We start from the raw sequence: 11221 nt of genomic DNA, 5'->3' as shown, positions 1-11221 counted from the left end.
ACCACTTGTTGGGTCTTTTACAAGGAGAACGATCAGCCATTTCCCTGGGGTCTCGATGTGGCTCCCACCCCTCACCTGTGAGGGAGCCTAAGCTAGTGCAAACTCGCTGAGCTCTTCTGACCTGAATTTTTAGCACCTGGCCCTGATTTGCTCCATCCCGACCAGGATGCCTTCTGCTGCTCCGCCCCTCCCTTACACAGGTAAAAGGGCTGATGGGAGAGGCAGTCTCTTTTGCTGTGGAGCTTCCTCTGCACAAACTTTGTTCTGGAGGAATGAGTTTGTAGCACAAGAAGTGCTGTGAGCACCGAGTTTGTTCCTCTCCCTTGCTGTTTCCTTTCCTTAGAGTGTGTGGGAAGGTGTTGACTGTTAGTAGGTCTAGTTCCTGCTCTTCCTTTAAACTGGGTCATTGCAGTTTACCCTCCTACCTTCTGTAAGTTGGTTTTTTTTTTTTCCTTCTCTATCCCCTTTGATATTATCCTTCTGCAACTCTCTCTCTCCTCCCCTTCTTCCCCTTCCCCCTGTTTCCTCCTTACACTAAACGGGAGGAAAGTGGGTCACTTCATAATTGCTCTTCTCCATTTCAGAGAAACCCAGAGGCATAAAACAGAACAAACAGGTAAGTGTCACCAATTCAGGGGAGCTTTAAAGATGCTTTCCTCTTGGCTGTCTCCTGGGCTTGCTTCACCTCCTCCTTTCCCTTTGCTTCCAAACCCCTGATGTAACAGCTAGTGCTGCTGTCTGATTGTGTAGTTAAAATTCAAGTTGAGGCTAAGTGACTTGGGAAGTTTAAAGTAAGGTTGTTGGATGTTTTTTTTCTCTCCTTTTTATATTTTTTGGTTCAATGGAATGACAACGTTTTGCAAAGTGGATGGGTTGTACTTAGATATGCAAAGGAGGGAGTGATTCAGTGTTGATGCAATAATTTGCAATAATCTCAGGCACCCATAGAAATGATCCAGAAAAAGGAAAGACTTCCTCGTGTATTAACAGTCCTTATCTGGGAGCTGTTTGCCACACAACAGGACTTTAGATCATCCTCAGTTAGGCTAAACCATGAGAGATGTGCAGTCCAGCTAAGCACACAAGCCTGTGCTTTTTTTAATGTAGGCACAGTCCCAGGGATTCTTTTGCCCCTGAGGCCTTGCTGTGTCAGGGCTATCTCAGCCATTATCTGCTGCTTTCAGTGAAAAAATTGATGTTAAACTGAGTCCTGCTCTGAGGAGAGAGTTGGAGTCTGGCTCCAAGTGTAGTATTAGAGAACTTCCAGGGTTAGGAGATTCAAAAGCTGAGGGTGATGGTTTTGACAGATAGGCATAACCTTTTTTTTTTTTTGAGATCCAGGGTTTACAGATCCTAGGACTGTACTGCTCACCATCAGCTGTTACTCCAGATTAATTAGCTCTGTTATATATGTCAGGCAGGCTGGTTTACTGTTCCTTATAGAGCCCACAAGTGTTCACTGCCCATCAGAACAAGCTTATTGTACATACTCAGTTGTGACTTCCAGGTAACTCCTCTTGCTCCAATCTTCATTGTCCTGTGCAAGAAATGGTTCTTTCTCCTTGGCAAATTCTCTTGCTATTTGCTGTGCAGAGTGGTGGAAAAGACCAAGCTCTAGAAGAAGGGCAGGGACCTGGGTTTTGCTCCTGGCCTGGCTATTGAACAGCTGTACCATTCTGGAAAAAGTCACTTCCACTTTGAAAATTAGTGCTCTGGGCTGAGGTACAAAAGTGTCAGCCTCCCTGTGAGCACTGGCTGGCACAGTCCTTGATAGCGTTTTACAGAACATGCTGCACTGATGCAGCTACATGTTTCTCTTCCCCTATTTAAATTGGGGGTGAATCCATCTCAGCCTCTGTTCCTGTTGCTTCCCCCCACCACCACCCATTAAGGTTGTAAATATTTTCGTCCTCGTCTATTGTTTACTATATACCTGCCCAGGGCTCAGCCCAGTGGGACTTACTGACAGACTGCATTTGTAATTTACCTCTCTAAGGAGAGCCTGGAAAGTCAACAGGGCAACTGCCTGGAGAGGAGGTTTCTGTTTGTTAGGTGAAGGGAAGATGTAAGCTTGCTGATCCTTTTGGACACTTGTTTCTGTCACTAAGGGCTCTTGGGAAAGCCTGATGTGTCTGTTTAATCTCTGCCCAAAAGGCGACTACATCAGACAGGGAACCTACTCAAGAGGAAATGGCAAGTGCTCCTCTGGGCCATGATATCAACTTTCCATCAAGTGGATGTGCATCTGGAATAATTCAGGTGACTCAAAGGAGGCCAGGTTTACTCTATACAATAGAAGGACTGAGTTTTAAGATAGACCAGCCAGATATTTAGCCTAAGGTGTTAACCCTTGTGTTCCTCAGCTTCCATATACCTTGCAGTACATTTAAAATCACTCCTGGCAGTATTCCTCAGCCTGGTTTGAGGCAAAAAGGACTCTTATGCATCATCAGTCTAACAGGAAGACTATCTCTGTGGATTTATGGGTCAATGTCTTAATATATCTCTTAAATGGGAGTGAAAACTGTCCTGGAAACTTCCTGAGAGTTATTTCAATTTCCCCTCTTCCCTCTTAGTGTTCTGCAAATAATTGATTTTTTTTTTTTAAATGGAGAAACTTGCTGAAAATTGCAAGTGAGGGAAGTTAATCTGTCAAGAACTCCCCAACTTCTGAATGTGAAATATTTTTTCCTCTCCTCTCCTGAAAAACTAATAAACATGCAAAATATTTTGAGGAACCAGAGCTCAGCTGAGGAAAACTCTACTTCTCTCAACCTAATTCATGCCCCTGGTGTTTTTAAGGTGTTTTAAGGACTGTTCTTTGACCTGCCTGTTTCTAAAATACACACAATATGGACTCCTTTTGAGTAATTAGTAAGCCTTGCTCTCACATGAGCTATATGAATAATATGAAGCTGAATCTGAGGATGTCAGCTTACTGCCTCATCTGTTTTTCATGCAAGTACCAAACACTTGAGTGTCGTAGTGCTTGACAGCCTGCACTACTGTGAAGCCCAGTCCTGGCTTGGCAGGCAGTGTTAAAGGTCAGGCTTGGGTGTGTTTAGCATGCTGAGGAGAAAGCTTTCATGTTGCCTGATAGAGGTGTGCTCTTGCAGTGTAAGAAAACAAAAAGAAAGGACTGGAGAAAGTGGAGGCCTGATCCAAAATCCAAAGGAGTTTTCCTGTGGACTTCAACGCAGGTCTGTGGACAGCTTTGGACTGAGGGATAATAGGGATTGCTGTTGGATCACTTAAGAATAGTTCCTTAGAGATTGTTTCCTAAGCAGGAAAATCCTCATTACTTGAAGACTATCTGAGCAACTACCCACAAGTCAGACTACAGCTCTTTCACCAAAAAAGAGACCCTTTATTAAGAGGAGTCTCTTGGAGCCTGCACAGACCACAAATGAACACCCCCAGGTGAACATGGTGCCTACCATGTGACTCCTGTTAAGCCCATTACAGCCCTTATCAGGTTCAGCTGCCTTCCCAGCTCCCATCAGTGCCTACAGCAGTGCTGTCTCTCTTGCTGTTGGCCTTGGAGCAGGCCTGTGGCATTTCTGTCTGACTTGTGTCAAAAATGCTTGTGAAAGATGTCTAGAGACTTAAGCTTCCTCACTCATCTTCCAGCACCTTTACAAAGCAAAGGGATGGACTTAAAAGGTGACAAAAGAAATAATAATGTGTTTCAATTATATATTTGCCTTGTTACTTTAGTGTTGCTACTACAGCTGAAGCAATGGTTCCTAAACCATGGCTTATGACTAGTATGTTCCTCATAACCAGGATGATCCAGATAACAGGGAGATCAAAACAGGCTGTTGCCTCTGGCACTTTTCTTGCTGTTCTGGGCTCAAGGGATTCTGTGGGCTGGGGACTGCTCTGCTAGGAGCTAGGGTGTTACTTTCTTGGCAGCTGAGTAGAGAAGATGGGGACTCCTCATGTGCCTCTCTGCAGGCAATGTGAGTCTTGGTGGAAGAAAAGGTGCAAGGTAAATCGAGCTGATATCCCCTCTGTGGTAGCTTGCTTAGCAAAGGGACTGTGGCCCTTTGCTGCTGGTCACCTGGGAGGTGAGAGGAGTGGTGTGGGCCTTGGAGCACCTCCAAGGCACAGCGAGCTGCAGAGCATCTTTCCCACACCTGACCTGATCATGATCTACATTTATGGTTTGCTATTTGACTCTTCCTACATCTGGAGGATGGAGGTTAAGCCTTTGCAGTATGTCTGTTGACCAGTTATTTTTTCTACTCCTAAAGGAAGGCCAAAAATGAAGGGTTTAATGTCTATGCTCACTCTTAGCTGCTGGGTGATAGACTGCCTCTCTGCTGCTGTCTGACTTGTCTGCTCAACATATCGGCTGAGGGTGAGATTTGGTGTGGAGGGGAGCACTTAAGAAAAGGCAGGAAGAGATGAAGAATAGGGATTGAAGAGAGCCCTGAACAAGCAACTGTAAGTTGGAGCTGTGAGGTCTGTCTGATAGTAAAAGGACACCTAATGAGAAACAAATTGTTTTGGTCTTTGCAATGGCACAGTGGTTGGGCAGTGGGGGGTGTTGTCTGCGCAGGAGCTTAACCCTGGAGTGCTAATACTACCTCCACTTCTCAGCACTGTCTACAAGCCATCATGGGACTGTCACTCAGTACCTGATGTGCTTCAGTGTTGGCTTTTGTCTTGTCCTTACCCCAAACTTTGTGAGCACTTACCCATCAGGGGATCCAAAGTAGACACCTGAGTCGTTTGTGGGAATGATTTATTCCTGGGGGGGTTTAAATCACACAGCACCCATGCAGACAAGATTGAGATGTGATGAGATTTATATCTGATCTTGTTTGTAATAGTTCAAGGAGGAGAACAGGAGAAGCTTCTGCCTGTCTCCAAAGCAGGTGAGACATTCAGCTAAGCAGTGCCCAAAGTCACATCTCTGCTTTCCTGCAAGAAGAGTCTGGATGTGAAAATAGCCTCGTTGCAGCTTGTCTTTCTCCACTCTTATGCCAGGATGCTCCTCCTGCCTCTCCAGCCATGCCCCAATGTAGTGCAGAGCCCCTGGGGCCAGCAGGATCGTGGCTGTTGTGCTGCAGCAGGGAGCTGAGCTGCTCTTGTTCCCAGCGGGCAGGACCCTTCAGAGGCAGTGAGCCTTTGTTGAGTATGAAAGGTCCGCGGGGAAGGTCCAGACAGAGTAGTTAAGCTCTTTTATTTGGTTTCTGAGTGTCCCCTTGTTCCTGTGAGTCACCTGGCACATGGCCCTGATGCCTTGCTACGTGCATTGCTTTCTGTCTCAGCACTGGAGTCTCTCTGCAGAACATACCCTTCAGCTGATCTGAGATCTTCTGCACAAAAAAAACAGCCGATTTGCAGAATCGATCATGCTAAGGCAGAAATAGCTTTGCGCTGGAGCCAAGGTCCTTGCAAGGCAGGAATCATTCATTTGGGAGATTTTTAGCAGCACTGGGCTTATTAGTAACCTCAGCTATTTGAATTCATTGGGAGTCCAGCCCCAAATACACAGTACTCAAAGAAATTAAAAATGATCCCTTTGGAGCACACTGTTTGCTTTCTAGCTTTCAGCTATTTAAAAGCTGTGCTTCCAGCACTTACAGCTCCAGCCACAGGGGGCAGAAAATGGACCAAAGATTGCAGAAGTACAGAGCTTGCCAGAGAAGGAGCTGCCCTACCTGTGTCGGGGGAGCTGGATCATATGCTAGGCTTTCTGCCTGATTAGGTTTGTGGGCTCCTCCCAGGAATTTTTCTTGGCTTCTCCATTTCTTTCCCTACTCCCCACATAACTGTGCTTCCGATAGGAGCCAGGATGTGACCCTGCATGGATAGGGCAGCATGGCTTTGCCCTCTTCTGTTGGCACAGAGGCTATCCAAAAAGTCCAACTGTTACTACTTTATTGCATAGGTCATCGTTCCTTGTACAGCCTTATTCATATTAAAAGCTGGAGAAACTTCTGGGTGTGAGCAAAGGTATTGGAACTTGACACTCTAAATTGATCTGCTTGGTGATATTGATCAGTCTTGTTGGAGTGGAGGGCCAAAGCTCTGTACAATTTGCTGGTTTTATCTTCCCCATAACAAACAGAAAACAACATAGCATAGGCTGCTAAGGGAGAAGCAGCCTGTGTGTATTAATATCTGGCATGACATTTCCTTGTAGAAAAGGAGATGCCTCTAGTTTACCTGTATGAAGAATTAGCACTGGCACTGTTTTCTTCCCGCATAGAGATTGGGACTGCTGCCATCCTATGCACCAGTCCCACTGCTTATTTGGCAATAAGCTAGCGAAGCCTTGCCTGATACTGGGTATGAATCCACAGTAGGGAGGAATTCTCCCACACACTGCCAGAGAACAGATTTATTGCCACGTATCCACACAAGGTGCTGAATTCACCTAAGTATCTTCTAATGTTCTATTTTAATTGCTCATCTCAGCCAGCTAATAATAAATCACTGCTAAATTTGCAGTGGGGATTTGGGGGGTAGAGATTGAAAGAGATTTTATTGATATTATTGGAAAAGGTCTCTTCTATCTTTTCTGGGTAAATGAATTCTATCCTTTTGGTTGTATTAAAGATCTTTCAAAACCAATCTGTTAGCAACCCTCTCTGCACACTCTGAGAAATCACTGTGCAGACTGCTGCATCCCTAGCCAGCAAAACGCTGTGTGCTGGCTGGAGCCTTCAGCTCCACCTGCCTGCACTAAAAATCAGAATGCAGGGAAGAATGAGAGGCTTCCAGCAGAGGTTTTTTTGTTGCAAACCATCCTATAGAGCTAAACTGTAGTTTTGCAACAGTAAGTGCTTATGGGACAGCATCTGAAGAGTAACAAAAAACAGTGTGTGAAGCAGTTGTCCCTCTATTTCAATGCAGGAGCATTCAGCAGGCCATGAGTTTTATAAGTTGATTTTTTTAAATACTCTATAGGAATCCTATATTTTTCTTTCCTGGTATATAGCACTTTCCAAGAGGGGTAGCACTGGGGCTTTTGGGAGGAGTGGGTGTATCATAATTTGAATATAACACTGCCATTATAAATAATTAACATGACAGTAGTGCCTAAAGCAAGACTAAGCACAGCTGCTCTTGTGCCATATGCAAATATAATGACTGAGATACTCCATGCCCCAATGAGTTTGCAGGTTAAAATAGGTGATACTGGCAAAAGGCAGTAGAAAATAACCATTTCTAGTCTATACTTTTCTGCTTTCAGTAGACTTTCTCTGTATGCTGAGAATTCCAAGGCTGTACAAGGTAATGGTTGTTATTTCCAACCCAAGGGACCTGGGAGGTATTTAAACTGATGTGCTTCAAGTCATAACTCAGCCTCTCTGAGGAAGAAATTGTTTCCTGATCTTGATTTTTTTTTTTCCTAGAGATAGTCTTGTAACTGCCTAATTGGGGAGATGATTGGGAACATAAACCAGTTCACTGTGTCTCCTCATTACAGTTCCTACTTGGCATATGTAGTGGTTTAACCCTAGCTGGCAACTAAGCACCACGCAGCCGCTTGCTCACTCCCCCCACCCAATGGGATGGAAGAGAGAATTGGAAAAAAAAAAAAACCACCCTCATGGGTTGAGATAAAGACAGTTTAACAGAACAGAAGGGAAGGAAAAATAATGATAATAGTATGACAATAACAATACTAAAAGAACTAGAATATACAAAAGTGATGCACAATGCAGTTTCTCACCACTTGCCAAACGATGCCCAGTTAGTTTCTGAGCAGCGATCTGCCCCTCCTGGCCAACTCCCCCTGGTTTATATACTGGGCATGATGTCATATGTTATGGAATATTCCTTTGGCCAGTTTGGGTCAGCTGTCCTGGCTGTGTCCCCTCCCAGCTTCTTGTGCCCCTCCAGCCTTCTTGCTGGCGGGGCACGAGAAGCTGAAAAATCCTTGACTTAGCATAAACACTACTAAGCAACAACTAAAAACATCAGTGTGTTATCAACATTATTTTCCTACTAAATCCAAAACATAACACTATACCAGCTACTAGGAAGAAAATTAACTCTATCCCAGCTGAAACCAGAACAGCATATTAGGCTAGACTGCCACCAGTGTGGTACAGCATAGCTTTCCTGTGTACATATGCTGTTGTATACAGACTGTATAGAGAGTGTTCTGTCATAGGAACACTTGGTAGAACAGTGTAGTCATTGCACTGCTAAATGGCTATGCAAACAAACCAGAAACTGGGAAGCCCATTGGGTAAAGATGCTCACCCAGTATCCCATAGGCTCCTAGCATCTCATTGCAAGCTGTGTCTTCTATGCAAAATGCAACTGCACATAAGAATAGACTTCAAATAGCAAAACCTCCTCATGTTAGAAGAAGTTTTGTGGTGGACACTAGTTCACATGATAAACATCTGAGGAGTCCTTTGGAAAGTGGTCAGAAACATTGGGGAAACTAACAATGGCCATTGAACCCAAAATGTCAGGTTTAAGGAAGACTGAGCCAATGGCTTCAGGACCTGAACCTCTGGAGTGCCAGACCTTTGCTCTGGCAACTCTGAGCCAATGTGCAGACTTGGAGGTCTGGTCCAAGAGTCATTATCAGTTTTGTTGTTAACTTCGGTGTTACATGGATCATTGAGTTTTGGCTCTCTGTAGATATGTATGTGCAAGTGAAGTATCAATAGCTTGTTTTAGATGAGGGAAAGGAAGGAAAAACAATATCCAAACTAGGCAAGCTTTTTATGTAGGAAAAGCCCATACTCAAAGGCATGAGTTTCATTCACAGTTCTCAAACTACTTGCAGGAACCTGGTTTGGCAGGACAGCCTGTGATTCATTAATGTAACTTTCTTTTCTAATCTTAAAATATTTTTCATTGTTAGGTCTGGCATTGTTCACATGAGCCTACTTAGGTACCAGTAGTCAATGTCAATGAAACCCTGAATTCTCAATGCTATGGAAGCCAACAAAGTGCAAATTCTCCTTCTGATGGCTCCCTTCCTGTGGCAGTGCATCAGGTCAAGATCAGGTTCAAAACTACTTTCATCAGCCCCTGACTACAAGAAAGACATTGAAGTGCTGGAGTGTGTCCAAAGAAGGGCAACGAAGCTGGTGAAGGGTCTAGAGAACTAGTCTTATGAGGAGCAGCTGAGGGAACTGGAGTTGTTTAGCCTGGAGAAAAGGAGGCTCAGGGGAGACCTTATCGCTTGCTAAACTACCTGAAAGGAGGTTGTAGTGAGGTGGGTGTCGATCTCCTCTCCCAAGTAACAAGTGACAGGACAAGAGGAAATGGCCTCAAGTTGTGCCAGGGGAGGTTTAGATTGGACATCAGGAAAAATTTCTTCACCAAAAGGGTTGTCAAGTATTGGTACAGGCTTCCCAGGGAAGTGACTGAGTCACCATCCCTGGAGGTATTTAAAAGACGTGTAGATGTGGTGCTTAGGGACATGGTTTAGTGGTGGACTTGCCAGTGTTAGGTTTACAGTTGGACTCGATCTTAAAAGTCTTTTCCAACCTAACAGATTCTATGATTCTCTGTGGAAGCTGTGAGGAAATGGGGGGAAGGAGATCATGATATTCCTGTTCTGCTGCAATAAGTTTTGCAGGTAAATCTGTTTACCTGTGAATTACCTTTTGTTGTCTGAGAAGTGGGGATTAGATTTCTCTCGAGACCTAAAGTCTTTGCTTTCATCATGCTGCACAGGCTGGAAGGTGACATATCTGATCATTGTGTGCAAGTGAAATTCAGAGCTCTGTTCTGGGGAATCCACCTATGTACTGCGAAATTCCCAATTTTGTTCTCCCAGGACTGCTGGTTATGATTCAGTAGCCACAGCAATTATTTTGCCTTTAATTTTTAAAAGGGCTGAGCTAGTTCCTCTGCTTGTTCAGTTTCCATTTTGTGCAGTGAAAGGTAAGGGCTCTTAAGGATATCCCAAGACATTAGGCAGGGTAAAGCAAGGTGGAGAACAAAAGTGTCATAAAAGGTGAAATGTTAAGTGAAATTTTGGGTGAGGAGAGCTAGTCATGTTTGTGACAGTATCATCTAGTTTCTCTGAGTGTGAAGCTGAATGTTCACCTCAATGGTTATTTTTGTACAGGAAAATCTGGGGCGAGGGGGAGAGAACAGGTGAAGCGGGAACACACTCAATTTTGTTTGCTCAGCCTTCATCAGAAGTCAAGCAAAAAAATGTATTGTGGTATTGTAGAATCATCTTCAGATCTAAAGAAAAAACGCCAAGGATGAATGCACGGAGGGAAAGACTTCAGGAGATGGGGGAGTACTCAGATGTTATTCCTCAAAGCTGGAGGCAGAGATCAGCTAGGAAAAATGGCTGTTAGCTTTGCTTGGTGATACAGTGGTACATTAAAAAGTAGGTAAAAATCACTGCTTTGGCCTCTAGAGGAAGGCAGTAACCCATGAGGGGTTTATTTGCCATCTGGACCAGCTACTTATTTCTAGTGCAACCCGGGATTAAACTGAGCCTTCATCTTCCACCAGTTTAATGAACTTTTGAGACGGAGAAGCCAGTAAGAGAGGAGTTGGCTGAGCTGCCCTATCAGGCCACACAGTGATGGGGCCTGTCCTGCTTGGGCAGAGGTTGCAGTGTACCCCTTGCAAAGGAGAAGTTGTAGGATAATGGTCTTGGCCCACCTTGGTGGGAGGCTGGAGGGAATCACAAGGATGTATTTGCGGTGAGTTGTTACAGCTGCTCCTCTACTGTGAGACACAGTATGGTTAAAGAGCAAAATATTGCATAGCCTGGCACTTGTGGGTACTGCTGTTGTCTTTTCATGCAGAAGGCTTTGATGCATGGTGTTTGATAGAGCCTATAGCATGTTTCCTACAGTGCTTCAGTCAAAAGTGTGAGACAGAACAGTGATGGTTACAAGACCAGAGATTGCTTGGTGGCTGGTTTCTTGTTTTCAGGTGGTGTAGTTTGCTCTTCTGTGAGTCCAAACCAACTAGGAATGTTAGATTGAAAATATCTTGAAGCCTGCTGCAGGGAACATGCGGACTTCTTCATAAGATACAAGGGTGGTCTGATGAGCAATGATATCAACAGTAGATAATAAGGTAAAAATCCTAGGTGGAAATGAACTAAACAAAATCTTAACTTGCCCAATTATCCTCTCTTCACTTGCAAGGCATAATTTATCTGATGGAAGAAGTCCCCGTGCATTGTTTGCCGTTCTTGGAGCGCATGGTCCAAGACTGGTTTGTTGACTCTTGCTGAGGGAAGGGATTGACTTTAGTG

The 11221-nt window shown here is 44.4% G+C and overlaps 1 long non-coding RNA gene across 3 annotated transcripts in view; it reads left to right on the top strand.

Moving 5' to 3' along the window:
- Positions 1-258: 258 nt before the first annotated feature.
- The window catches only part of LOC127014761 (uncharacterized), a 38999-nt gene continuing 28036 nt past the window's right edge, over positions 259-11221 (top strand). For all 3 annotated transcript variants that reach the window (XR_007766218.1, XR_007766220.1, XR_007766219.1), the window contains exons 1-2: positions 259-430; positions 585-616. This is a non-coding gene — a long non-coding RNA (uncharacterized LOC127014761). The remainder of the gene's footprint in view (positions 431-584; positions 617-11221) is intronic.

This window comes from Gymnogyps californianus, chromosome 3 (assembly GCF_018139145.2).
Source record: "Gymnogyps californianus isolate 813 chromosome 3, ASM1813914v2, whole genome shotgun sequence".
Classification (NCBI taxonomy): domain Eukaryota; kingdom Metazoa; phylum Chordata; class Aves; order Accipitriformes; family Cathartidae; genus Gymnogyps; species Gymnogyps californianus.
This window is presented reverse-complemented; position numbering and strand designations above follow the sequence as displayed.